Below are 27,085 nucleotides of genomic sequence, written 5' to 3'. Positions count from 1 at the left end.
TTTAATTGGATTATTTGTGGGTTGGGGTGTTTTCTGGTTTTTTTTTTGCTATAGAGTTATATGACTTCTTTATATATTTTGGACATTAACCCCTTGTCAGATAGATGATTTGCAAATTATTTCTCCCATTCTGTAGGCTGACTTTTCATTTTGTTGACTGTTTATTTTGATATACATAAGCTTTTTAGTTCAATGCAGTTTCACTCGTTTATTTTTTATTTTGTTCCTTGTGCTTTAGGCGTCATATCCAAAAAATCATTGCCAAGACCCATGTCAAGGAGCTTTTTTCCTGTTTTCTTCAGGAGTTTCATGGTTTGAGGCATTACATTTAAGTCTTTAATCCATTTTGAGTTAATTTTTGTGTGTGATGTAAAATAGGGGTCCAGTTTCATTCTTGTGCATGTGGATATCCAGTTTTTTCAGCACCGCTTGTTGAAAAGACTATCTTTTCCCTATTGAGTATTCTTAGCTCCCTTGTCAAATATTAATTAACCACATATAGGTGGGTTTATTTCTGAGCTCTTGATTCTGTTCCATTGCTCTATGTGTCTGTTTTTATGCAAGTACCCTACTGTTTTGATTACTATAGATTTATAGTATGGTTTGAAATCAGGAAGTATGATGCCTCCAGCTTTATTCTTCTTTCTCAAGATTGCTCTGGCTGTTCGGGGTCTTTTGTGGTTCTATACGAATTTTAGGATTTTTGTTCTTTTTCTGTAAAATATGCCATTGGAATTTTCATAGGGATTGCATTGAATCTATACTTGGGCAGTATGAACATTTTAACAACATTAATTTTTCTGAAACATGAACACAGGATATCTTTCCATTTATTTGTGTCTTCATCAATTTATTTCATCAATGTCTTATAATTCAGTGTACAGATCTTTTACCTCCTTGGTTAATTTTATTCCTAAGAATTTTATTGTTTTTGATGTTTATGGTCTTTTCACTTTCTTGATGGTCTCCTTTGAAGCACAAAAGTTTTTAATTTTTTTTTTTTTTTGAGGAAGATTAGCCCTGAGCTAACTACTGCCAATCCTCCTCTTTTTGCTGAGGAAGACTGGCCCTGAGCTAACATCCATACGCATCTCCCTCTACTTTATACGTGGGACGCCTGCCACAGCATGGCTTTTGCCAAGTGGTAACATGTCCACACCCGGGATCCGAACAGGCGAACTCCGGGCTGCCGAGAAGCAGAACGTGTGAACTTAACCACTGAGCAACCGGGCCAGCCCCCAGAAGCTTTTAATTTTAATGAAGTCCAATTTATCTATTTTTCCTTTGGTTGCTTGAGTTTTAATGTCATGTCTAAGAAATGGTTGCCTAGTCCAAGATCACAAATATTTATGTTTTCTTCTAAGATTTTTATGGTTTTAGTGTTATATTTAAGTTTTTGATCCATTTGAGTTAATTTTTGTATATGGTGTGAAGTAGGGATCTGACTTCATTCCTCTGCCTGTGGATATCCAGTCATTCCATCACCATTTGTTGAAAAGACTATTTTTCCCCCATTCAATGGTCTTGGTGCCCTTGTCAAAAATCAATGAAACATAGACGTATAGGTTTATTTCAGCATTCCATTGGTCTATGTCTATCTTTATGCTAGAACTACACGGTCTTTATTGTATGTTTGTAGTAAGATTTGAAATTTGGAATTGTGAGTTCTCCAATATTGTTCTTCTCTTTCAAGATTGATTTTAGCTTATCTATGTCCCTTATATGCCCCTCTACATTTCAGGATCAGCTTGTCAATTTCTGTGAAAAAATGGAAGTTGGAATTTTGATAGGTATTGAAGCTGTAGGTCAATTTATTGACATCTGAACAATATTAGGTCTTCTATTCCATGAAATTAATAAGCCTTTTTAAGGCATCATTTTAAGAAGTACTGCTGAACTGTGTATTTAGGCCTTCAGAATCTTGACTACAATCATAAATTCAGGTCCTTTTTCTCCATAGCTACCTCCATATCCTGTCTGTTGCTGTGAATATGGAAGGATTTTATAGTGTAGTGGCTCCTTAATTGGTGGAATAATATAAAATTAAAAACCAACTCTCATATATTGGTGGTGGGAATGGAAAATAGAACCACTACTATGGAGGGGAATTTGGTAATGTCTATTAATTTACAAGATATCATGGGAGATTTTTTTCCACTCAGACCAGGACAGCAAGCTTCTTTTCTGTCTCCCTCTTCCCCATCCTTTAACTGAGGAGGTCGTCCTTTGAGAGTCTCAACTTTATGCATGCATGTGTATTTCAGTTCCAACTGCCGTGTCATACAAGTCTACAGCCTTGTCTCCTAGTCCCAAGAAGGCACTTAAAAAACCCAATTTGCTAGGTTACTAAGACCAGCATCCATCCCATCTTCACCCAGGGCACCTTCAACCTCAGTTCAGGTACTTAGACTTTGGTTTTAGTTTTCTTTAGGATTTTTTCCCCTTGAGGATTTCCTCTAATTTGTTACAAGCTCAACTATCCCTTTAACAGGATATTGTCTCCCTCTTTCCCAACATTTCTAAGTGCTTTTATAGCAGGATGATTTTTCTAGTTATCTACTACAAAAAAAATTGCCTAACATATTCTTAAATGTGTCTATTAAATCATAGACATAAGTACCATAAATAAATCTGATTCACAGATTTTATTTTCCCTGTGTTATATTTTATTTTCTATTTTTCCCCACAGTTTTTTGGAAGAGCGTATACAGATCTTACTTTTGTCTACCATAATAAATGCTAATATTGGTCTCTTGCCTACTTAGTAAGGAGGTCACTGAATTGGCTAAACGTATTCTTTTTCCTGTAGAATTCTTTGAGATAAACACTCTTTGGACGTGTGTATTTTAGGTGGGAAAAGACAGAGTTTTTAACCCAAAGGTGTGATCATAGTAACAAAAAATTAGATTCAAAACATATTAACTGTTTCAATTAAAACTGCATGGAAGTTCTTCTGCTTTAAGTTCCTTTCCAAGCTGGCTTTCAGACAGAAAATGAGATATATGACTGCAGGTAAATGAAAGACATTATCTAAAGAAGAGCAAGGTCTCCAAGTCTCATCCATTTTATGTCAAATTGGTCAATCAGAAACAATCAGAAAAGGTGAAATTGAGCATAGCAGAATCGCAAATACTTAAGAATTTAGTTTTAGCTCTTTACTGAGCACCTCAGCTTTTGATCATACTCATGAAAATTCTTAACTAGGTTCATAAGTGGTAAAAACATAATAATTCAAGTAGAAAATATGATAATTCTATTTTTAAAGCCCCATGATAACCACAAATTTCCAGTCTGTCAAACTGGGCAGGCAGTTTTTAGAATTTTTTTTAAATGCCATCTTAGAAAAATAAACATCTTAAACATGAAAAGCAGAGGATGTCAGTCAAGAAGGAGAGCCATGAATAAAGTACATTGCTAGGCATTCACCAGTGTTGGCAATTTTTCACCTTTGAGCCAAAGTTACCTTCAAAGACAGGAGACAAATAAATCTGTAAAGTTATCCAGTAAGATAAATGAAAATTCAACAAGTATTTGATCCAATATTCTAGTTTTATTCTAAATTATTTGTTATAGCTTTAGGTATTAATCTTACATACCAATTCAGTGAGTTGACATTTTCAGTTGAATGAAGAAAGTGATAGGGATGGCAGTATGATTATAGCCACTAGAAGTTTATTTTTTTTTAATATTCATGTGCCCCCAACCTATCATCTCACAGTCTATTGTGGGCAAGAGTTGCTGTCTAAAGATTAGTTGTGAACAAAGATATTTACAGAGCTTCACTCAAAAACAAAATTAAATGAAAAAACCATATGTATCCAATAACAAAAGGGATATCTTAAACAAATTGTGGTACACCTGTATGATAAAAGATTATGCAGCCATTAAAATTATATATGTGAAGAATGAGGAAATGTACTTTAATAATTTTATGTGAAAATGCAGAGGAGGTACTCAGTTTTCCTGGGTATCTCCCATGTATATAGGAGGTATACATGTTAAGAAATTCCTGTTTTTTTTCTCTTGTTACTCTGTCTTTTTACTACAAGGGAGTCTCAGCCAAGAACCTAGAAGGGTAGAGTAAAAATTATTTTTCCTCCCCCACAGTTTGGCCACCTACACTGGAACTTGCTGAGATACCATACTCACTTAGGAACCTGTAGATGGGACCCTGGAAAACTGGCAGAAGCTGGGGAAGGGTAAGATTTTTTTACCAGAGTCAGCTCTCCCAGATCTCTCTCTGTAGTGTGTGGTCAAGAGAGGAAGGTAAAAATTCCACCTTGTCATTTCCTTTCCAAGTTTATTATTTTATTATAATTTTTTTGAGGAAGATTAGCCCTGAGCTAACTGCTGGCAATCCTCCTCTTTTTGCTGAGGAAGACCGGCCCTGAGCTAACATCAGTACCCATCTTCCTTTACTTTATATGTGGGATGCCTACCACAGCATGGCTTGCCAAGCACTGCCATGTCCACACCCGGGATCTGAACCAGTGAACCCCAGGCTGCCGAAACGGAACATGCACACTTAACCACTGCGCCACTGGGCCGGCCCTTCCTTTCCAAATTTAGATTAGCAGGAGAACATGTTTGTGTGAACTGATTGTTTGGGTATAGCAACTGGTAATGATTTGTTATGAGTACTCTTGTTTTCTGTTGATCCTCTTCCTCCCAGAAATAGTCATTGTTTTCTTTTGTCTCTTTTGTGTCGTTTGTCATAAGGAGGAAAACAATGGGTTTGATGAAGTTTTCCTTTCATCTTGTTCTATGTCTTGAGAGCTTGGCTTTGTGACTAGTGAAAATATTCTGTCTGGTCTCTGACAGCTGGAGGATGCATGTACTGGCATGCATCTCACAGGCAACTGAATAGGCTGTGGATCTAGAAGCTGCATTTTCTTTGTCCAACCATGCCAGCTCTCAGGGGAGTTTGTCATAAGGGGTCCTAGTCCATAAGGAACCTTTTGCCACATCAACCTTTGTTGTCTTGTTAGTGATGGAAAAGTCCCATTCCAATAGCACCTGCCCAGTGTCAGAGATTAGCAGGTCTGTGGCTGGAGGCATCTCACAGTCTCATGGAAAACCAGGACACCTTTGGCAGTATACCATTCTTATCACCTATAGCTACAAAGATCTTTGCTTTCTTTTTTTTTTTTTAAAGATTTTATTTTTCCTTTTTCCCCCAAAGTCCCCTGGTATATAGTTGTGGATTTTTAGTTGTGGGTCCTTCTAGTTGTGTCATGTGGGATGCCACCTCAGCATGGCCTCATGAACAGTGCCATGTCTGCACCCAGGATTCAAACCAGTGAAACCCCGGGCCGCTGCAGTGGAGCGCATGAACTGAACCACTTGGCCACAGGGCCGGCCCCTAGATCTTTGCTTTCTTAGGCTAACTCTGGGAGTGAACTTTCTGGGTCTTGTAAGGGCTGCATTATTTGCATTCTTTTGGGACACCTCTTGTGTCCATAGTTAAGCCATAAAAAAGCCTAGTGGTTTGAGTTGCTATTGAGATTAATATAAGATCCTACTCATCAATGGCCAGGCAATGGATCCTTGGAATTGTAAAAGCATCTACATTTCAAAAAGTTTTAGAGAGCTTTCATCCTAAACAATTGTCTTATTGGTCTCTACGGAAAGCCCAAATTAAAAAGTGGACACTTTTTAAAAAGAATATGGAAGCTAGCCTTAGGGGCTTCCCTTAACAAGATGAAATTGTAAAGCCTTTTGTTCCTCCATTTTCAGAAGATCCAGCCAAATTTAGAGAAAAGTTAGAAAGATGAGTAGACATTCACAACCCCACTCACAGGGACCTTAATTGGCTACTATGGGGTATTCTTTCCACCCATAATTATATGGTAGTTAACAGACAAGCCAGATGCCTCCTTGGGGAAAACTCCCCCATCACAGAGGAAACAGATAACCAAAATGTCTCCCAGACACTCCTACAAATGAGCAGGAATGGTGAGCCATTGTTCAGGAGCTGATAGAAGCAACAGTAGAGGCTTTTCCCCATAAGGGGAGTTGGTCCAAGGTTGAATTTTACACTCAGAAAAAAGGAAAGCGTTTCAACGCCTTTGTTAAACACTTTATTCAGATTTTATAAAGGAATAATGCATTAAACCCTGAAGCTCCACTTAAGAAATCTGCAATTAAGAAAAAGGAAATATTTAAATAGTAATTACTCTAGACCTCTGATAAATTATAATAGGCAAATATACCCCAAAACTCTTAGGAGAAAACTTGGATACTTTCTCTGTGTCTTTATGATGTATATTTCTACCCCATTTTCTCTAGGATGTAACAGCCATTCTTTGAAATGAAAAGAAGCTATTTTGAAGCTGGGAAAATGAAAAATCTTAAGTGTCTTCTCCACATGTATTTAGTAAAAAGCTTTAGCCATCTGAGCAGGTAAACTTAATCATTCCAACTACCAGAAACACAATTTGGATCCAACTGTTCTTTTATAAACAGGTGAGTTTTGTATTCTATACCTGAATCATGGCTAATATTTTAGAATGATAGCTATAAGGTCACTGTTTGTGTCTATCTGTATGTTTATGTTTATCTATGTATGTTGTAGATGCGGTATTTTTCTGCCAACAGATGGTATTGCCAAAATTAATTTGTAAAAGAGCTCTATTTAATTGGCTTAAGGGAAATTAGCACTTATATAAATTAGAAGTATAGAAACTAATCCAAGTGTTTTTCTTTCAGGGGGGGAGTTAATGGTTTTTTGTTTGTTTGTTTGTTTGTTTTTTTACTGCAGTAACATTGGTTTATAACATTATATGTTTCATGAGTACATCATTCTATTTTGATCTCTGTGTAGACCACATCATGTTCACTACCCAAAGCCTAATTAGCATCCATCACTGTACACATGTACCCTTTTACTCCTTTTGCTCTTCCCCCTGCCCCTTTCCCCTCTGGTAACCACCAATCCAATATCTATGTGTTTGTTGTTGTTGTTGTTTTTATCTTCCACATATGACTGAAATCATATGGTATTAGGCTTTCTCTATCTGATATATTACAGTGAGCATGATACCCTCAAGGTCCACCCATGTTGTCACAAATGGCAAGATTTCCTCTTTTTATGGCTGAGTAGTATTCCATTGTATATAAATACCACATCTTTATGCATTCGTCCATTGATGGACATTTAGGTTGTTTCCAAGTCTTGGCTATTGTGAATAATGCTACAATGAACATAGGTGTGCAAATATATTTTCAAATTAGTGTTTCTTTGTTCTTTCGATAAATACCTAGCAGAGGAATAGCTGGATCATATGGTAGTTCTATTCTTAATTTTTTGAGTAATCTTCATACTGTTTTCCATAGTGTTGGTACCAGTTTATGTTCCCAACAGCAGTGTGTGAAGGTTCCCTTTTATCCACATCCTTTCAAAAACTTGTTACTTCATGTCTTTTTAATAATAGGCTTTCTGACAGGTGTGAGGTGATACCTCATTGTAGTTTTGATTTGCATTTGCTAATAATGAATGATGTTGAACATCTTTTCATGTGCCTGTTGGCTATCTGCATATATTCTTTGGAGAAATGTCTGTTCAGATCCTTTGCCATTTTTTAATTGGGTTATTTATTTTGTTGTTGTTGAGTTGTAGGAGTTCTTTATATATTTTGGCTATTAACCTCTTATCGGATATATGATTTAAAAATATCTTCTCCCAATTGTTAGGTTGTCTTTTTGTTTTGTTGACAGTTTCCCTTGTTGCACAAAAGCTTTTTAGTTTGCTGTAGTCCCATTTGTTTATTTTTTCTTTTGTTTCCCTTACCTGGGGAGACATGTTATTCAAAAAGATACTGCTAGAACTGATGTCGAAGAGCATACTAACTATGTTATCTTCTAGGAGTTTTACAGTTTCAGGTCTTACATTCAAGTCTTTAATCCATTTTGAGTTAATTTTTGTGTATGGTGTAAGATAATGGTCTACTTTCATTCTTTTGTACATGGCCATCCAGTTTTCCCAACACCATTTATTGAAGAGACTTTCCTTTCTCCATTGTATGTTCTTGGCTCCTTTATTGACAATTAGCCATCCATAGATGTAGGTTTTACTTCTGGGATCTCAATTCTGTTACATTGATCTATGTGTCTGTTTTTGTGCCAGTACCATGCTGTTTTGATTACTATAGCTTTGTAGTATATTTTGAAATCAGGGAGTGTGATACTTCCAGCTTTGTTCTTTTTCCTCAGGATTGCTTATGAAATCATGTTACCTGCAAATAGTGACAGTTTTCCTTCTTCCTTTCTAATTTGGATCCTTTTTATTTCTTTTTCTTGCATGATTGCTTTGGCTAAGACTTCCAATACTGTGTTAAATAAGAGTGGTGAAAGTGGACATCTTTGTCTTGTTCCTGTTCTTATAGGGATAGCTTTCAGTTTTCACCATTGAGTATGATGTTAGCTCTGTCATATATGGCCTTTATTATGTTGAGGTACTTTCCTTCTATACCCATTTTATTCAAAGTTTTTATTATAAATGGATGTATCTTGTCAAATTCTTTCTTTGCATTTGTTGAGATCATGATGTGATTTTTATTCTTCATTTTGTTCATGTGGTGTATCACATTGATTGATTTGTAGATGTTGAACCATTCCTGCCTTCCTGGAATAAATCCCATTTGATCATGGTGTATTATCCTTTTAATGTATTATTGTATTCAATTTGCTAATAGGTTGTTGAGGATTTTTGCATCTATGTTCATCAGTGATATTGGCCTGTAATTTTCTTTTTTTGTGTTGTCCTTGTCTGGTTTTGGTATCAGGGTAATGTTGGCCTCATAGAATGAGTTAGGAAGTGTCCCCTCCTCAATTTTTTGGAAGACTTTGAGAAAAATAGGTACTAAATCTTCTTTGAATGTTTGGTAGAATTCACTGGGTAGGCCATCTGGTCCTGGACTTTTATTTTTGATTACTGTTTCAATCTCCTTACTGGTGATTGGTCTATTCAAATTCTCTATTTATTCTTGATTCAGTTTTGGAAGGTTGTATGATTCTAGGAATTTTTTCATTTCTTCTAGGTTATCCAATTTGTTGGTTTATAGCTTTTCGTAGTATTCTCTTATAATCTTTTGTATTTCTGCAGTGTCTGTTGTAATTTCTCCTCTTTCATTTCTGATTTTATTTATTTGAGCCTTCTCTCTTTTTTTCTTGGTGAGTCTAGCTAAAGGTTTGTTAATTTTGTTTATCTTTTCAAAGAACCAGCTCAGTTTCATTAATCCTTTCTATTATCTTTTATGTTCTATTTCACTTATTTGTGCTTTGATTTTTATTATTTCCTTACTTCTACTGATTTTGAGCTTTGTTTGTTCTTATTTTTCTAGTTCCTTTAGGAGTATTAGATTTTTTAATTTGAGATTTTTCTTGTTTCTTAAAGTAGGCCTGTATTGCTATAGACATCCTTCTTAGTACCACTTTTGCAGTATCTTATAAATTTTGGTATGTCATATGTTCATGTTCATTTGTCTTCAGGTATTTTTTGGTTTCTTGTTTGATATCTTCATTGACTCAATAGTTGTTCGGTAGCATTTTGTTTAACCTCCACATATTTGTGACTTTTCCAGTTTTCTTCTTGTAGTTGATTTCCTGTTTCATACTGTTGTGGTCAGAACAAAGATGCTTGGTATTATTTCAGTCTTCTTAAATTTGTTGAGACTTGTTTTGCGGCCTAATATGTGATGTATCCTGGAGAATATTCAATGTGCATCTGAAAACAATGTGTTTTCTTCAGTTTGGATGGAATGTTCTGTGCATATCTACTCAGTCCATCTGGTCTGATGTGTCATTTAAGGCTGGTGTTTCCTTATTGATCTTCTGTCTGGATGATCTATCCATTGATATAAGTGGAGTGTTAAAGTCCCATACTATTATTGTGCTACTGTCAGTTTCTTCTTTTATGTCTGTTAATATTTGCTTTATGCATTTAGGTGTTCCTATGTTGGGTGCATACATATTTACAATTGTTACGTCCTCTTGTTGGATTGTTCCCTTTATCATGGGAACATGATAAAGGGCATGTAGTGGCCTTCTTTGTCTCTTGTTATAGTTTTGGTTTTAGAGTCTATTTTGTCTGATATAAGCATTGCTACCCCAGCTTTCTTTTTATTTCCATTTGCATGGAGAATCTCTTTCCATCCCTTCACTTTCAGTTTGTGTCTTTAGGTCCGAGTGTGTCTCTTGTATGCAGCATATATATGGGTCTTGTTTTTTTATCCATTCAGCTACTCTATGTCTTTTGATTGGAGCATTTAGTCTATTTACATTTAAAGTAACTATTGATAAGTGTGTACTTATTGCCATTTTGTTACTTTTTTTCTGGTTGTTTTCGTAGTTCCTATCTGTTCCTTTCTTCTTCTCTTGCTCTCTTCCTTTGTGGTTTGATGGATTTCTTTAGTGTTATATTTGGGTTCCTTTATCTTTATTTTTTGTGTATTTATTTTTGTTTTTTTATTATCATGAGGTTTATATATAATAACCTATGTAAACAGCAGTCTATATTAAGTCAATGGTCTCTTAAGTTTGACATCTTACTAAAAGCTCTACACTTTTACTCCCCCCTACATGTCTTACATTTTTGATATCATATTTTACCTCTTTTATTTTTGTGTATTCCTTAACCTCTTATCAGAGATATAGATAAGTTTAGTAATTTTGTCTTTTGAACCTCATACTAGCTTTATAGGTGGTTGATCCACTACTTTACCTGTATGTTTGCCTTTACCAGTGATATTTTTTTCTTTGATAATTTTCTTATTCTTACTTGTAGCCTTTTCTTTTCTACTTAAAGAAGTCCCTTTAACATTTCTTATAAGGCTGGCTTAGGGGTGATGAACTTCTTTAGTTTTTACTTGTCTGAAAAACTCTCTCTCCTTTTATTCTGAGTGATAACTTTGCCAGGTAGAGTATTCTTGGCTGTGGGTTTTTTCCTTTCAGCACTTTGAATATATCATGCCATTCCCTTCTAGCCTGTAAAGTTTCTGCCGAGAAGTCAGCTGATTACCTTATGGGTTTTCTTCTGTATGGAACTTGTTCCTTTTCTCTTGTAGCTTTTAGGATTCTCTCTTTATCCTTAATTCTTGACATTTTAATTATAATGTGTCTTGGTGTGGGTCTCTTTGGGTTCATTTTGTTTGGTACTCTCTGTGTTTCCTGTACCTGCATATATGTTTCCTTCTCCAGGTTAGGGAAGTCTTCAGCTATTATTTCCTCAAACAAGCTCTCTGCCCCTTTGTCTCTCTCTTCTCCTTCTGGGACATCTATAATGTGAATGTTAGTACACTTGATGTTGTCCCAGAGGTCCCTTAGACTGTCCTCATTCTTTTTAATTCTTTTTTCTGGGTGATTTCCTCTTCTCTTTCATCCAGATTGCTGATCCATTCTTCTGTGTCATCTACTCTGCTGTTGATTCCCTCTAATGAGTTTTTCATTTCCATTATTGTATTCTTCAGTTCTTATTTTTTTTTCATATTTTCCAATTCTTTGTTGAAACTCACTGTGTTCATCTATTCCTCTCACAAGATCACTGAGTATCCTTATGACTATTAGTTGTACTCTTTATCAGGTATATTGTTTCTTTCTGTTTCATTTAGTCTTTTTTCTGAGGACTTGTCCTTTACCCTTATTTGAAATATATTCCTTTCTCTCTTCATTTTTCCTACCTCCCTTTGATTGTATCTATATATTAGGTAGACCATGTATGTCTCCCAATCTTGGAAATGTAAGAAATACATTTTATGTATGAGATGCCTTATGGGGCCCCCCTCTGATAACCCATGCCAAATGCTCCAGGAGTGTCCCCTGTGTGGGCTGTATGTGCTGTCTGTTGTGGTAGGGGTGCTACTACTGCGGGCACAGAGGTAGGCTAGGCTGGACCCCGGGCCAGCTGGCTGTAAGGCTCAGCCACATGTGGCTGCTACAGTCACTTTACTGGGTGGGGCAAGCCCCAGCACAACTGGCTGTGAGGTCTAATATCACACAACTCCTGCTGTTTGTTCTTAAGCAAGTCAGGCCCCCAATGTGGCTAGCTGCTAGGATAGGGGCTTACAATTGCTCTAGGCCTCTGGTGCAGCTCCCTGCAGCACTTGGCTGTTGTCAGCTCTCTTTTGGGCAGGGCAGGTCTCTGGCAAGATCTGGCTATGCTTCCCTGTGGTACACAGCTGCCTCAGGAGCAGAGATGGGTGGACCCAGCCCCAGGCACATCAGCACACAATTGCTTCAAGCATTGGAAGGTGGACCAGATCCCCTGTGGGGCTGTTTGTGATGGCCAGCAGCACAAGTCTGCTCTGGGCCCACACACAGCACTGCCCACTGCCATAGGCCCAAGAGTTCCTTTCAGTCTTGCTAGTAGTCAGAGCCAGTCCCTGGGGCAGGCTACATGCTGCCTGGCTATGCTGGATTGCTTCAGGTGCTCTATTGGGCAGAGCAGACCCCTGCACTAACAGGCTAAGGGAAGGAATCCAATGGGTAGCATCTGTGCCAGCACAATTGAACTAGGTCACAATAACTGCTACTGCTAGTGTCTCAGTCCCTGGGGGGTTGGGGGCAGCTGCCTCCTGCCTTTCTGAGATGCACTCCAAGCTTAGTGAGTCTCTTTTACCAATGGACTATGCACTTTTCTATCTGGTGTTTTTGTGCTGGTTTCCCGAATGGGTGAATCTGTGCATGGGCCCCTAAGAGTAGGTTTTTGTTTCTCTGAAGTTCTATAATTTTCCTAGGTGTATTCCCTGTTGGTTTTCAAAGCCAGCAAAGTCAGGTATTATGGGATCTCATCTCTGCTGTGCTGAATTTAAGGGCTGGAAATCCAAATGTGGAGCTCAGATCCCCTGCTCCTCCAGGAAAATCTCCATACCTTTTGATCTCTCTTGGCCCTGAAGTGCCATGGCTAGGGTATGTGTTTTTTCCTCAGTAGGGCTGTATTTCTGTCTTTTCCATCTGTGTTAGTGTTGTCCTTTGTTGTGGAGGTTATTTTTATCTAGTTGCCAGATCTCTCTAAGGTAGTTTTAGATTTGTTGTGTCTGTGAGAGGAGGAGGATTCAGGATCCTCCTATGCCACCATCTTCTAAAACTCCAAAAATGTTTTTCAAGTTAATGTGTTCTAAGATAATCTTTTTAGTAAATAAAGGTTAAGTTTGTTGGTTCAATTAAAATAGGTATGTCTTCAGAGTTATCAGCATTAAATATAATGCAGACATATAACTTTTATTCTATCTTAGTTTACTAGTCATAAGTTGATGTTATATGTCACAAAATTTGTCAGGAAGGGAAAACTAACTTAAGATGACAGCCAGCTGTGTAATGGCTTGTGAAACTTTGTTGGGTAATCTAAACATATTGTTGGGAGCAAGTGATTTAGATAGACGTAAGTGGGATAAGAGTTTTGTTCAGAAATAATTATTTGTTATGGTATGTCTAGTTAAAAAGTTTGTTAAATCTTTTTGGTAACTTCTACTCTTAGAGTTTTAATGAGTTAAGTTAAATGATGGAGATTTCTGGGTTTTTTAAAAAATTTTTTATTGAGTTAATGATAGGTTACAATCTTGTGAAATTTCAGTTGTATATTATTGTCTGTCAGTCGTGTTGTAGGTGCAACCCTTCACCCTTTGTGCCCACCACCACCCCCCCCCCCTTTCCCCTGGTAGCTACTAATCTGTTCTCTTTATCCACAGGTTTAAATTCCTCATATGAGTGGAGTCATACAGAGATTGTCCTTCTCTATCTGGCTTATTTCACTTAACATAATCCCCTCAAGGTCCATCCATGTTGTTGCAAATGGGACGATTTTGTTCTTTTTCACAGCTGAGTAGTATTCCATTGTATATACATATATATATATACACCACATCTTCTTTATCCAATCATCTGTTGATGGGCACTTAGGTTGCTTCCATGTCTTGGCTATTGTAAATAATGCTGCAATAAACATCGGGGTGCATAGGACTTTTGGAATTTCTGACTTCCTGCTCTCTGGATAGATACCCAGTAGTAGAATAGCTGGATCATGTGGTACTTCTATTTTTAATTTTTTGAGGAATCTCCATACTGTTTTCCATAGTGGCTGCACCAGTTTGCATTCCCACCAGCAGTGTATGAGGGTTCCTTTTTCTCCACAACCTCTCCAACATTTGTTACTATTTGTTTTAGTTATTTCTGTCATTCTAATGGGTGTAAGGTGATATCTTAGTGTAGTTTTGATTTGCATTTCCCTGATGATCAGCGATGATGAACATCTTTTCATGTCCCTATTGGCCATCCGTGTATCTTCTTTGGAGAAATGTCTGTTCATGTCTCCTGCACATTTTTTGATCGGGTTGTTTAATTCTTTGTTGTTGAGTTGTGTGAGTTCTTTATATATTATGGATATTAAGCCTTTGTCAGATGTATTACTTGCAAATATTTTTTCCCAGTTAGTGAGTTGTTTGTTTCAATCCTGTTTTCCCTTGGCTTAAAGAAGCTCTTTAGTTTGATGAAGTCCCATTTGTTTATTCTTTCTGTTGTTTCCCTTGTCCAAGACATGGTGTCTGAAAAGATCCTTTTAATACTGATATCAAAGAGTGTACTGCCTACATTTTCTTCTAGAAGCCTTATGATTTCAGGTCTCAGCTTTAAGTCTTTGATCCATTTTGAGTTTATTTTGGTGAATGGTGAAAAAGAATGGTCAATTTTCATTCTTTTACATGTGGCTTTCCAGTTTTCCCAGCACCATTTGTTGAAAAGACTTTCTTTTCTCCATTGTATGCCCTCAGCTCCTTTGTCAAAGATAAGCTGTCCATAGATGTGTGGTTTTATTTCTGGGCTTTCAATTCTGTTCCATTGATCTGTATACCTGTTTTTGTGCCAGTACCATGCTGTTTTGATTACTGTAGCTTTGCAGTATGTTTTGAAGTCAGGGATTGTGATGCCTCCTGCTGTGTTCTTTTTTCTCAGGATTTCTTTAGCAATTCGGGGTCTTTTTTTGCCCCATATGAATTTTAGGATTCATTGTTCTATTTCTGTAAAGAATGTCATTGGGATTCTGATTGGGATGGCATTGAATCTGTAGATTGCTTTAGGTAGAATGGACATTTTAACTATGTCTATTCTTCCAATCCATGTGCATGGAATGTCTTTCTATCTCTTTATGTTGTCATCCATTTCTTTCAGTAAAGCCTTGTAATTTTCATTGTATAGGTCTTTCATTTCCTTAGTTAAATTCACCCCAATGTATTTTATTCTTTTTGTTGCAATTGTGAATGGTATTGTGTTCTTGAGTTCTTTTTCTGTTAGTTTGTTATTACAGTATAGAAATGCTAGTGATTTATGTAAACTGATTTTTATACCCTGCAACTTTGCTGTAGTTGTTGATTACTTCTAAAAGTTTTTCAATGGATTCTTTGGGGTTTTCTATATATAAGATCATGTCATCTGCAAACAGCGGGAGTTTCACTTCTTCCCCCCCATTTGGATTCCTTTTAGTCCTTTTTTTTTTTTTTTGCCTGATTACTCTGGCCAGGACCTCCAGTACTATGTTAAATAAGAGTGGTGATAGAGGGCATCCTTGTCTCGTTCCTGTTCAAAGGGAGATGGCGCTCAGTTTTTGCCCATTGAGAATGATGCTGGCTGTGGGTTTGTCATATATGGCCTTTATTATGTTGAGGTAGTTCCCTTCTATCCGCTTTTTGTTCAGAGTTTTTATCATAAATTGCTGTTGGATCTTGTCAAATGCTTTCTCTGCATCTATTGAGATGATCATGTGGTTTTTATTTCTCAGTTTGTTGATGTGGTATATCACGTTGATTGATTTGCGGATGTTGAACCATCCCTGTATCCCTGGTATGAATCCCACTTGATCATGATGTATGATCTTTTCGATGAATTGCTGTATTCGGGTTGCCAAAATTTTGTTGAAAATTTTTGCATCTATGTTCATCAGCGATATTGGCCAGTAGTTCTCCTTTTTCGTGCTGTCCTTGTCAGGCTTTGGTATCAGCATGATGTTGGCCTCATAGAATGTGTTAGGAAGTGTTCCATCCTCCCTAATTTTTTGGAATAGCTTGAAAAGGATAGGTATTAAATCCTCTCTGAAAGTTTGGTAGAATTCCCCAGGAAAGCCATCTGGTCCTGGGGTTTTATTCTTTGGGATGCTTTTAATGGCTGTTTCAATCTCTTTCCTTGTGATTGGTCTGTTCAAACTGTCTGCTTCTTCTCGAGTGAGCTTTGGGAGAATGTAGGAGTCCAAGAATTTATCCATTTCCTCTAGGTTATCCATTTTGCTGGCATATAGTTTTTCATAGTATTCTCTTATAATCCGTTGTATTTCTGCAGAGTCTGTTGTTATTTCTCCTCTTTCATTTCTGATTTTGTTTATTTGAGCTTTCTCTCTTTTTTCCTTTGGCTAGAGGTTTGTCAATTTTATTTATCTTCTCAAAGAACCAGCTCTTTGTTTCATTGATACTTTCTACTGCCTTTTTGTTTCAATAGCATTTATTTCTGCTCTGACTTTTATTATTTCTCTCCTTCTGCTATCTTTGGGCTTTGTTTGTTCTTCTTTCTCTAATTCAGTTAGGTGTAGTTTAAGATTGGTGATTTGGGATTTTTCTTGTTTGTTAAGATGTGCCTGAATTGCGATGAATTTTCCTCTTAATACAGCTTTTGCTGCATCCCATATGAGTTGGTATGGCATGTTATCATTTTCATTTGTCTCCAGGTATTTTTTGATTTCTTCTTTAATTTCTTCAATGATGCATTGCTTGTTCAATAGCATATTGTTTAGTCTCCACGTCCTTGTGCCTTTCTTTTTTCTTGTAATTAATTTCTAGCTTTATAGCATTATGATCGGAGAAGATGCTTGTTATTATTTCAATTTTTTTTAAATTTGTAGAGGCTTGCCTTGTTTCCCAACATATGGTCTATCCTTGAGAATGTTCCATGGGTGCTTGAGAAGAATGTGTATTCTGCTGTTTTTGGATGAAGTGTTCTATGTATGTCTATTAAGTCCAGCTGTTTTAGCTTTTCATTTAGCTCCACTGTTTCCTTGTTGATTTTCTGTCTGGATGATCTGTCCATTGATGTGAGTGGGGTGTTGAGGTCCCCTAATATTATTGTGTTATTTATGATATCTTCTTTTAGGTTTGTTAATAGTTGCTTTATGAACTTTGGTGCTCCTATGTTGCATGCATAGATATTTATAAGCATTACTTCTTGATGAAGTGTCCCTTTGATCATTATATATTGGCCCTCTGTGTCTCTCTTAACCTGCCTTATCTTGAAGCCTGTTTTGTCTGATTAAGTATTGTGACACCTGCTTTCTTTTCTTTGCTATTAGCTTGGAGTATTGTCTTCCACCCCTTCACTCTGAGCCTCTGTTTGTCCTTGGAGGGAAGGTGTGTTTCCTGGAGGCAACAAAGTGTTGGATCTTGTTCTTTAATCCATTTTGCCACTCTGTGTCTTTTTATTGGAGAGTTCAATCCATTTACATTGAGGGTGATTATTGATGCATGTGGGCTTAATGCTGTCATTCTGTTGCTCATTATCTGGTTGTCCTGCATTACCTTTGTTTCTCGTCCTTTGTGTTTTAGCCTACCCATTAACTTCTGCAATTTCTTATAAATAAGGAAGCATGTTTTGTGTGTCTGTTCTGTTTTTTAGTTTACTGGCTACCCTCAAGTTTGTATTCAGAATCTCGTGTATAACATAGTCCATTTTATGGTGGTCTCTTACTTACTTAGCCTAGACTGTTTCAGTCCCCTTCCTCCTCCCCTCCTAAATTATTATTTTCATCTCTTACTCCAACTTGTGTTGTGAATTTGTGGTTAGCGTGATAAGATTGTCTCTGCTTTTGTGATTTCCTTCCTTTTATCCTAATGTTATAGTTGAATATTTGCTATCCTATTCAGATTCTATCTATCTGTCTCCCTACTCTGTGTTTTGTGACCCCTTACTCCCTTTTTTTCTTTTTTCAGGTATGAGAGCCTTCTTGAGGATTTCTTGTAGTGGAGGTCGTGTGACTATGAAGTCCCTTAGCTTTTGTAAAAGATTTAATTTCTCCCTCATATCTGAAGGATATTTTTGCTGGATAGAGTATTCTTGGCTGAAGATTTTTATCCTTTAAAGTTTTGAAAATGTCACTCCAATCTCTCCTAGTTTGTAAGGTTTTTGTAGAGAAATCCACTGAAAGTCTGATGGAGGTTTCTTTGTAGGTTATTTTCTTCTGCCTTGCTGCCCTGAGTATTCTTTCTTTGTCCTTCATTTTTGCCATTTTTACTACTATGTGCCTTGCAGTAGGTCTTTTTATGTTGACAAATCTAGGAGATCTGAAAGCTTCCTCCATACACATTTCTCTCTCAATCCCTAGATTTGGGAAGTTCTCTTCTATGATTTCGTTGAGCACACTTTCTGCTCCATTTTCCTTTTCCACGCCCTCAGGAATTACGATGATTCTTAAGTTGCCTTTTCTCATTGAGTCAGCTATTTCTCTGAGATTTTCTTCAGTTTTTAAAATTCTTAGTTCTCTTTCTTCCTCTGTCTGGAGCCATTCAGCCTGTCTATCTTCAATTTTGCTAATTTGCTCCTCTATGGTGTCTACACGGGCATTCAGGGAATCTGTATTCTGTTTTATCTGATCCATTGTATTTTTCATCTCTAGTTTTCTAATTGATTGATTCTTCTTTATAATTTCAATCTCTTTTGTGAAGTAATTCCAGAACTCGTTGACTTGTTTCTCTATATTTCCCTTTACCTCATTGAATATTTTGAGGATAGCTATTTTGAACTCATCTTCACTTAGTTTACCCATTTCTAAGCCCTCAGGACCTACTTCTGTATTTTTATTGTTTTCCTTTTGGACTGGAGCTTTTATAAATTGCTGGGTGGTAGAGGAGTGGTTTTTGTGCATGATGCTATTATTCAGCTGCAGTTACAGCCTGTAGCCACTAGATGGGGGTCGAGAAGCTTGTTTTCTGAGCCCTCCACCTTCAGCCACAATGGCAGCATGCAGCATGGTTTGGGGGAGGAGGGGCACTTTCAGTCATGCCGACCTGGATTGGCTCAGGTCTTGCTTTCTGGTCTCCCAGGGCCCTGGCTTCCTGGGGCTCCCCCATGTGAAAGCTTTACCCCAGTTAGAGTGTTTCCACTGCACTGGCAGTGGGAGTCCTGGATGATCCCCGGATGTGCAGCCCCTCCCCTGCTCCTTCTCACACCCACAGCAGCAATCCCAGTCTCTAGGGGAGGGAGCGAAGTTCTCTCCTACCCTGTTCCAGCTCCTCCGAGGGGGGCTCCAGCCTCTCCACCTTCCATCATTTATTTGGCTGCTGTGGGTCTCTGACAATTTCTGTTATTAGGATTTTTTTTTTTGGTTGGAAAGCAGTTGCTCTTTTTGGTTGTAATTTGGAGGGAGAGAGTCCCGGGTGAGCTCACGCCGCCATGTTGCTGACATCACTCCTCAAAATGATGGAGATTTCTTGACTATCTAGATCATTTACAAATAAGATAAAATATTGAGCATTAATTACTGAACATGGGTTTACCTACTTTTAGTTTCTTATTACAGAGGAACTAAATATGTTCTGGGTCTGTTAATAAACATGTGCCACATTGAAAAATTATACTATAATAAGGCATGTTTCTAGAAATTATGAAATGTATTCATAAGTTTGCCAATCTAAAGAATGCTGGTATAACAGTTCACAATTGCCTACTTCTTAGTTTTCACTTGAAACCAAGGTTCCTATGAATTCTAATTAATATGTAATTAAAATATCTAGAAGTAATAAGGGAAACAACTCTGTGTGCAAGGAAAGTTGGATGTATTTTTGGCTAAGAAAAGGTATGAGGTATGGAGATGCATTTTTGTTAAGGGAAATGAAAGTAATTTTGTTGTAAAGTAAAGCTGGTTATTTCAGAATGGGAAAGAGGAGAATAAAGGACAAACTAAATGGATATAGGAAGTTATGAGGTGAGAAGTTTACCTTGTGTAGTCAAGCTGGCTAAAATTGAGTTGCTATTATAAGGATTTTAAAAATAAGCTTTAATATCAATAGAGTACAATGTAAAACTAAAACTTTATTTTCTTTCATCTGCTAAAAGGAAAAGGTTTTCTTGGACTTTGGTCTGCTTTTGATAAAGTGATTGTGAAAGGTTTTTCTTTACCTTTTAAAGAATCTGCCTAGAGAGCAAATATTTTGTCTTACCAAAATAATTTCCTGTGCTTCATGTTGTCCTAATTAGATCTTTGATTACTTACAAGAACTGAATCTTCTCAATATTAAAAGAGCTAAGTTTCTCCCACAACTATATAACCTTCTGCATTTGCCTTTAATAATGATTTTAGTCAAGTGTCTGAAACTTTTGACATTTTTCACAAAACTTCCAAAATCAAATTCTAAATGAAGTTATTTTGACCTGGAAGTAGCTTTGGGATTTCCCAAACAGCCAGTAGAACATCTCAAAAGATTTTCTCTCTCTTTTAAAAGAGAGATGCTAAACTATTTAGGCTTAATTGATATGTTAAATTACTTGGGAAGCATTGTCAAAAAAAACCTTCTTTATTTGTATTTGTATAGGTATATAAGTGTTTTAAAAATTGTATGAAATTCCTAAAATCTGCTATGTCCTGGTATAATGTTATTACTTGTAATTCTAGTTATCTTAAAATGTATGCCTCAGAAATAACCAAATTTCCTTGTCAATAATGGTCTCTCATCAGATCTTTAACCATGGCCATTCTACAGTCTTTTGTCATTTACAGACCGTTTTGCAAAAGTACTTCATCTTCAGAGATTCATGGCAAGGACTCTGACAAGTTAAGAATTTCATAGAACTGAATGAACTAATGAGGATTATTATAACTTTTTATGCCTTTTAATATTTTGTTTTTTCAGATTTAAGGAAATCTTTTCTCTGAAGCTATCTCTGTATTACAGCAATATGGTAAAGTATACCTTTCTGAACAAAGATGAAACAGTTAGTGAGTATTCTTATTTTCATGGCAATATTGTTATTTGTATAAGTTCAATAAGAATCTATTCTCCTTATAACAGGACACAATTGGAAAAACTGGGTATCTTACCAAGCCTTTGATTGGAAAGTTAGTTACATTAGAGAATGATGTGCAGAGACTCAGATATGACCAGCCAGCTTTAAAGAACTAAGGTTGACTTTACAGAGCCAACAAAGCCCCTTAGAAAAACCACCTGGTACCATGCTTACTAACCAGGTGAGTATTGAAGGTCACTTCCTGACAGGTGCAGGAACTTCAGGATATTTTGGGGACCTCAAGAAGAGAGGAATTTACCCAAATCTATAGGCATCACAGGCAAAATCTGATGGTGAGTCCTTGGCTTCCTTGCCCCAAGAGACTTTTAAAAGGCTGATCTGAGATTCCTTATGAAACGTTCCAGCAAAGCAGATTTATTTTGCAAACAAATTAGTCTTACTTTGATTATCTGATAGAAATCAGGGAGAAAAATTATGTTTCAGTAGAAACTATAATACACACTTGTGGATATCAGATTCTAGTTCTATTAATTATCTTTGAGATTTTTTTTTTGAGGAAGATCAGCCCTGAGCTAACATCTGCTGCCAATCCTCCTCTTTTTGCTGAGGGAGACTGAGCCTGAGCTAACATCTGTGCCCATCTTCCTATACTTTATACATGGGACGCCTGCCAGAGCATGGCTTGATGAGAAATGCCATGTCTGCACCAGGGATCCGAACCAGCAGACCCCGGGCTGCCGAAGCAGAATATGCGAACTTAACTGCTGCACCACCAGACCGGCCCCTTTGAGATTTTTTATTTACCTGTAAACTGGACTGGATCCTGAATTCTTCTAGTTTCTTCCAATATTTGACTATAATTCTCCAAACTAACATTTCCAGTTTCCTCCCACCCTTTTGACTTACGATCACTAAGAACAAAAGCTGCCCTTTTCACTGAAACCCTGAAAGGTCAATGTGAATGACTCGATATAAACTGCTGAGAAATCACCAAAACAGCTCATGTTCAGACACTAGTCATGCCTATTTCTTTGAGGGCCTCTCAGAAAGTTTACCTGAATACTCGATGACATCAGAAACATTCAAACTGCTAAAATGTTTCAACCCCAACATGTAGAAATCTCTTCTCAACTGGCTGCTATCAGGACTCAGACTGGATTTATAGTGTGCTCCAACTATTAACCTTTGTTTTTCTTCTGTTTCCACAGAAATGCCGTATTAACTACCTGATTGCTCATACCATGTGGACCTAACTTTGGGAGCCCACTTGCATTACTGCCTCATGAAATGAGACAAACTGTTTAACTGAACCATTCTACATTTAACTACAAACTATTTAACTTACCTATTGTCAAGATTAAGAGACTGGTTCAGTGAGATATGGAGCAATCTAAAAACTTCGCTTCTAGACTGTAAGACTTCTTGGGAAAGTTTCAAAGGCAGGACTGAAGGGGAGGAGAATTTGTCACTCTAAAACGTGCATCTTTGGTGTAAGGATTATTTTAGGCTTATCATTTTTAAGAAACAGCAGGCATGGAAAATCTCTGAAAACCAAGTAGAAGTACCCTAATGTAAGATAAATTTATATCTATGAGGGAAATCTCCATTTTTACGGGTGTCTCTCTCTCTGTACCAGGAAAAGGAGGATGACTAAATCGCTAGAAACTTATCAGTGGAGAAGGCATGGACTTAAATCTTCATAACAACCAAAAAAAAACCAGAAAAAAATTAGCTGTATGGGATGATCTCAATTAGGTAAAAATATGCTTAGAAAAAAGTGAGGGAGGAAATATAGCAAAATTTTAACAACGTTTGCCTTTGGGTGGTAGGATTATGGATAGTTTCCTCTTTTGTATTCATATTTTTATAGGTTATTTTGTAATCAGAAAATATCTAGTGAACTATTTTTTTAAACCAAGGGCATCCACACCTTCCCCCTTCTTGTACACTATGGTAATATGATACATTTCCTTTTAATCCAACACTTAATTGTGACTCGACAAAATGCAGAGTTATTACGACATGAGGATAGTTCAAAGGGGCTTACCATGTCATGTTTAGGCTGCCCAACTTGTTAGAAGTTTTTCAATAGTACTTCATTCTTCTGGTAAATATCACCACTGGATAGTACGATGGGCTCCCAGCAACTCTACTCACTTGAAAGCACCTGACCAAAATAAAAAAGTCGTCTTATTAATGAAAAGCAACTATTTATATGCTACAAAAGGCAAATCATGTCGATCTAAAATCTTACTGAGCATTCCCTAGTGTCACTATTATTCATAGGGATTTTTGGTCCAAACAGGAATCCTCTTAACCCTGATGTGGAATAGCTTCTCTATGGAAGCCTTGCACCTCACATCACCAGGTGAGCAGAGAAGTGATGTGTTTATTGCTTCCTAATGCCATGAACTCCTTTTGGGAAATCTGAGACTATATAGCCCATTGATAATTATGATATGACAAATTCTGAAAAAAAATGCTTTTCAAAATATTTCAAGAAATAGTCTTTCTAGTTGGAAACCAAATGAAAGATTTTTTTGAAGACTTAATGTCTTTATCATTTTCTTTGCTTCTTTCAAGATAAAAGAATTTTCTAACTATCCCCCATACATTTTCAAAAGGTTTCAAATTTCAAGCTGTTGTAGATTTGCAACCATCTTATAAAAGCATTTCAGGGCTCTCCTTGGCTGAATATGCAAATTATGGTTTCACTTTAAATATTCAGACTCAACAGTGTGCATCAATATGCTACTTAGGGGTACAAAATGTGTTTGTATTGTTTTGCTCTACTTTTGGCACAGGCAGGCACGAATGGGGGAGTCAGGTGGCATGGCTGTGAAGAGACAGTTTCATTATTAAACAAATCTATTTGGAACATAAGCTTGAACCAATCAAGTCTCTAGGGAAGTCCTATAGAAAATGAATTCATTTTGCATCCAAACCTCAAGGACATAAATTCATAAAATTGAAAACTGAATATCGCCTTTGGCCCCTTAGGAAACCTCAGTAAGAAATTAAAAAGGGAAACAATGGCCCTTCTCCGTCACTGAGCAGTATAATATGCTTTTTCTCTTTGGGTGATTTGAATTGGAGAAATGGTGCATTGCAGATGATTGGATCACTTTGTAATCCCAAAATTCATTTCTATGGAGTTAACATAAATTGAATGAACTCTCAGTGAAAAATGGTTTGTCTGTGACTATTGGTCATAACTGCACTGTTTGCATTAAAATGTCTTGCCATTATATCACCTGGCATAAAGAAGGCCTTCAATAAATACTTGTGAAATAAATAAACAAACAAACTCTAGTTGCCTTGGGTTTTAAAAAGATGTTAGCCTAAAGACACCAAAATAGAGATAATCAGGACTTCACTGACACAAAGCATGAGTAAGAATCACTACCAATGGCACCAGCTACAAGTAAACCATTTAACTTTTCTTAGTTCCCTCATTTAAAAATGAGACTGTTCTAGGTCTAAAATACTCTCTTTCTGGGTTTCTTCCTCTAAACCTCTCAGCCTTCCCTATGGACCAAAACTTACTTGAGACAACTGATGGGTTTTCTTTGTCAGTTTCCTCTCCTAGGATCAAGCTACTATACTGGCTTTTTTGAAGATCACTTTTTTGCCCTTTTTGCCCTATCTATCTTAGCCTCTCTTCCAAAGTAGTGAAACATACTTGCAAGGCAGCTTCCCAAGATTAAGACCAAAGTCTGTGGTGATATTTAGAATAAAGTCTGAGAGAATTTTAATTCATATCATTGTCTTTACCAACACGGTGTTTTAACAACTTACAAACATTGGACAATATCAATCAGTAGCTTAAACGAACCAACTCTAATGTAACCTTTAAGATGATTGCATCTTCTCAAACACTAAGATCTAAATAGAAGAAATTTTACAAATCTCATAGAACAAACTAGTGGACTTTCAAGCTACGCTTAGGGTATCTATCACCTTATTGTGACTAATCTAGTGCCTGATATATACAAGTATATTGAATACATTTATTACCTTCCAGAAACAAATACTTAGTAGCATTCATCTGCTGTTTCTGCTTCCTTATCTGTGAGTTTTTCCCTCTCTTATTTGCTTTCATAACTTTATCTTTTCCTCACAGACTCATGCAAATTTAGATACTGTATGAAAGAATAACTCTCTGACTACAACCATAAGAAATATAGAAGCAGAGTAGAATACAGAATATGGAAATATGAATAAGAAATTATGTATGATTTCAAAGCTAATGATTAGGTTTGTTCAGAGATATGATGACACATGGAGGCCTTAAGAGAAAGCAGAGACAAGAAGATGAGTGGAATCAAACACCAATTAACCAGAATGTTTCTGAAATGGGATCTATCAAATAATTTACTTTCCTGATTAACAGTGACTAGAATCTGTAGATTTTTAGAAGAGTTCATATGTTATTTATTTGATCCTCACAACTACTCAAGATGCAAGCCAAGCGTAACTATTACCCCAATTTCACAAATGACAAAACTAAGGCCTAGAGAGACTCAGTTATTTGTCTAAGATTACACAACCAGGAACTGATAAAAACTCAAATCTAACTGAAAATTCCATCACCTTCTCAATATACTATATAACATCTGATTAGCTAAGAATTAACATATATCACTTTTTTAAAAGTCCTGTTAAGAATTATTCTAAAGCATATTCATACACTTCATTCAGGAAGCAAGATATGCTAAGCATATGTAAATCTTTTTGATAATATAGATATAAAAAAAGCCTGATCTTATCATGATAAAAAATAGCCCAGTTGATTATTGTTATACGTGAGATTCATTTTAGTAAAAGATATTAATTGCAAAGACCCATGGAGTGGAAAAAGAATGTCGAGTTTTCACTGCAGGTACACCTCTAAACATAAAAAGGTTTGTTTCAACAACCTTTTATGTATTATAAATAAAACTTTAAATCACATTTTAATTACATCAGAGAAGACTAAAAGAAATTATTTTTAAATGTGAATGATCTGATTATCCATTTTGAAGGTTGAAGTGTTCTTGCAGTGAATTTTTCACAAGAACTTCACCCCAACAAATTCCTTTCTTCTTTAAATCTCGTATGAATCTGTTTTGTAATCTAGAATAATCTGCAGTCAGACAAATGGCACCAACGTTGGCAAGACAGTTGTACCTCACTGCTTGAAATGAGTTTAAAAATTAGTGCTCAAACTTATTTTTCGTCATCTAGCCCAAAGAAAATGCCTATATGCAAAGAAGATGCATACACATTTAGATACTGATTTTGAAAACGAAATCACCTGATCATTGGAGAACTTAGAGGATTCAGGGAAAATGAAAGCAGAGTAACAATTCTAACATTAGATAAGTATTTAGACCATTAAAGTCCCTTTTTGATACCTGAGATCCTAAGAGTCAATAAATCACATCTAAGTGTTACTATTCTCCTCACTAGTTACCTTGATTTCTTGTTAAATGACCTTCCATAACCACCCTTAATTACTGAATAATGCCGACATACCTTGGGCTGGAATTCAGGGCCACTCAAACACTGCTCTCAGCAACCTTTCCAACCTCTTCAATCTCTCCTCCCTTAAACATCATCAGTGATGTGGAAAACCACCTCTAAAGAGTTTAAGAAACAAATTCGTACTTTGTAGTATTTGCCAATTTTCGTGGTTAATACTCCCACTACAACCAGTTTCAAGCTACCAAAGATTTAAAACTGGCTCACAAAAATTCCTGAATATTTAACAGTTGGCTTTAGCTAGCCTGTAGGAGTCGATCCAGCTCACACACACCACAGACACACCCCATATTCTAATCAGATGAATTAATTTCAGCTCTATGAATATGCCTTTCCATTTTCTGTAACTGTGCCTCCATATATAAGGGAGTGAACCCCATTTCATGTCAAATTCCTAGCCACTCAATTTTCAACCTAAATGTTACTTCTTTCTAAATTCCCATGACTTTTTAATCTGTACATCTTGTTGAATTTACCACATTGACTTCAATGTTGTTTGTTGTACGTGTCATAATTCCTTACTCAACAGAGGACAGATCTATTTATTTTTTTAATATCACTGTGGACTAATAAAGTA

At 36.6% G+C, this 27,085-nt stretch overlaps 1 long non-coding RNA gene across 1 annotated transcript; it reads left to right on the top strand.

Moving 5' to 3' along the window:
* The first annotated feature begins 4,104 nt into the window (after positions 1-4,104).
* LOC123282706 (uncharacterized) lies at positions 4,105-27,085 on the top strand. The gene is made up of 3 exons (XR_011499794.1): positions 4,105-4,199; positions 6,289-6,465; positions 20,871-27,085. It is a non-coding gene; the product is annotated as an uncharacterized lncRNA (long non-coding RNA).

Source organism: Equus asinus, chromosome X (genome assembly GCF_041296235.1).
Source record: "Equus asinus isolate D_3611 breed Donkey chromosome X, EquAss-T2T_v2, whole genome shotgun sequence".
NCBI classification, from domain to species: domain Eukaryota; kingdom Metazoa; phylum Chordata; class Mammalia; order Perissodactyla; family Equidae; genus Equus; species Equus asinus.
This window is presented reverse-complemented; position numbering and strand designations above follow the sequence as displayed.